The sequence below is a fragment of the Otolemur garnettii genome, unplaced genomic scaffold, assembly GCF_000181295.1.
Source record: "Otolemur garnettii isolate 467f Iridium unplaced genomic scaffold, OtoGar3 scaffold00024, whole genome shotgun sequence".
NCBI classification, from domain to species: Eukaryota; Metazoa; Chordata; class Mammalia; order Primates; family Galagidae; genus Otolemur; species Otolemur garnettii.
The window spans coordinates 10,171,088-10,173,950 of NW_003852419.1; the positions used below are offsets into that span (position 1 = coordinate 10,171,088).

General features: G+C 34.0%; 1 pseudogene; it reads left to right on the forward strand.

Annotated features, from left to right (window-relative positions):
- The first annotated feature begins 362 nt into the window (after window positions 1-362).
- Window positions 363-2,863, forward strand: part of LOC100960775 — a 7,612-nt pseudogene continuing 5,111 nt past the window's right edge.

Genomic DNA, 2,863 nt, shown 5'->3' on the forward strand with positions numbered 1-2,863 from the left:
TAAGCACTATTGAGTACAGAGTGAATTAGTTATTATATCTTTAAGCTTTTTTAATAAGAAGAATCTTGTAAGCTAATTTATTATATTTGCATTCTTCCAACTAAAAGATATGCTATTTTTCCTTCTAATTAAAAAGAAATGTAACTGGCAATTAAGACTATCAGTGAAAAAGAGAAGGACCAGGACAATAGGACTGAAAAATAGTAATTAACAAAAAAATGTTGCTTGACAAACTGGCCCACTTGTATCTTCTTATAGTTACTCTCTGATATTTTGAAATGGCAGGTAGCCTATAAATAGTGCTCCTTTCTAAATATAACTACATTGCCAAAGTATCCAATGTGGAAACTTTTCATAGTATCATGTTTGGAATCTCATCACATTTACCTTCTATCCCAAATCCTTCTCCTCCCTGTTTAGTGGTTTTACGACTGGAAATGACACCAGAAAATTTGCATGAGGTAAAAATTATTTTGAAACATTTTCAAATTGGAGGTGTTTCTACTTTTAGGTAATGTTGAATAACTGGAGATAAGTGCTCTCATCAGATCAACAGGAAAAGTACAAAACAAAACAATACAAAAAATACAGAAATAATATTTGGAGCTTTGAAGAGATGCTGAAAAAATAAAAAGTGAGGACTTTGGAAAGTGAAGAAACTAAAATCAAACAACTTCTGCAGCCACATCTTCTCCAAGGTATTTAAAGAAAGAAGGTTACACCTTTCTCTGGAGGTCTCCATGATTAGGGCTCAGAGAAACTAAAAGATTTTTTGGCAAGAATTTGGGGCCTTAAATGTGTACTAGTCCCCTTAGGGCATCTGTCAAGTTCAAAAGCAAGATAAAGAGGGACAACAGACAGACAGATTGAAAATATAAAAGTGGATCACTTTGAAAATAAACCCTACCTTTCTATTTTCATTGTACCTAATACATCAATTTTCTAGGAATTGGTTTTTAACCGTTCATAATTTAGAGAAACATGTATTATATGAAACAGTGTCACCTATTTGAAAATTTTCTACAAGTTTACTGGTTTTCATTTTGTCTTTATAGACACATTATAAAAATTGTTAAATGTCATTAAAAACTAAGGTTTCTGGTTATTTTTGCTTTCTTTTGATGGCTATTTTCTGGCTTTTCAAATTTTAATTTGTTTCCCATTTTTTTCCTAATTATTTTTCTAATAACATATTGTCCACAATTTTTATGTCCAGTGCGAGAAATTAAAATGTCAGAAAGGTGGTGAGAATAGTGTTCATTCTCTAGGGCTACTGTAACAAACTGCCTCTAACTTAGTGGCTTAAACAATACAAACTGATCATACATTTCTCCAGTCTTAAATCCAAAACAGCCTTCACTGGTCCAAAAAGTCAGGGCTATATTTCTAGCCAGAGGTTCTAAGGAGGAATTTATTCTTTTCCTCTTTTTATTACCTAGTGGTCTCTTACATTCCTTGGCCCTTATCTTTAAAACCATTCTCCCTTAGTCATATTTCCTTTCTCTTTAAACCTTAAGGTTGAGTACCAACCCCAATTCCATCTCCAAACTTAATTTCCCTTTGCCATATAGCTTATAGTTGTAAATTCTTGGAAGTAGGATGAGGAAACTTTGAAGGGGTAGAGTCACTATTTTGCCTACCACAGTTATTAAAATTTACACATACAATATTAAAGACATTGGTGTAAGAATGCCCAAATAATTACCTCATAGAATCTCTTCTCTAGTAAAATACTTAGCTTAAATATTTGATTTACTTTCTGTGGATGATCCTCCTTCCTCACCATTGGTCCTACAGAGATGGGCAAGGCTTCCCTGAGGCTTTAGCCCTTGAATTGAATCTTAAAAGGTTTACTAGGAGTTTCTTGGAAGAGAGTCAATTCTGACCCAAGTCAACCATGTGTGCAAAGCCAAACTGTCTAGAAAATTCCATCGTATCTTTTGAAGACCACGTTCACTATGTTCACGATGGGGAAAATACAAGTTAAGAGTAAAATATTGATAAAACATGAGGTTGAAAATGTAGGCAGGTACAGAATACTTTTACAGCTAAGCTAAGTTGATTGTCTTCCAGTGTGTGCGATACCCTTGAAGGATCCCAGCTGAGAGTGATTTTAGAATGGAGGCTGTAGGAGGTAATAATGATGGCCAGTTATAAGATGTTGAGTTATATAGGGAAAAACAATACATCCAAAAACTGTAGAATAAGTTAAAAGAATGGAGGTCTGAGACATTTAGAAGCCTAGGAAAAATAACTTCTTCATAGAGTATATATAAAGAACAAGAGACATGGATAATCCCTAACCTTTTTTAGCCTTGATGTTACATTATATCAAAAAATAAGAGAGGGGGACACTATTGGAGGGAATATGATTTGTCACTTAGGACATATTGAATGTGTGACATGTAAGTTGAGATTCCCAGTAGGAGGTCACGAAGACCCCTGGGGGAAGACTCATGAATTGAGGACTTTTGACTACTTAGGTGGTATTTGAATCTATGGGAGTTGATTAAAGAGTGTTGGGATGCTTAGCTTAAGAAATAAGTATGACCTGTAGTCATAGAAGAGCATCAGAGGGTCTGATCTCCCTAAACTCATATAAAAAAAAATTCTCTATGAGCAACATTGGTGGCAAAAACTTAATTTTCATGAGATTATCAAAAGGCTCCATGGTCCTGAAATAGCTAATGAAGCTGTATTACAGATTAATAAGCTACTTACAGGAACAGGACCTTACTATTTAAAATGTAATAAAACAACAAAAAGGCAAATATAGCCATTTTTCAGGTTATTTAGTAGGGATAAAAAGAATAAAAAAATTAAGACAACAGCTAGGGGAGATTCAGTGTCTGAGGCAGAAAAA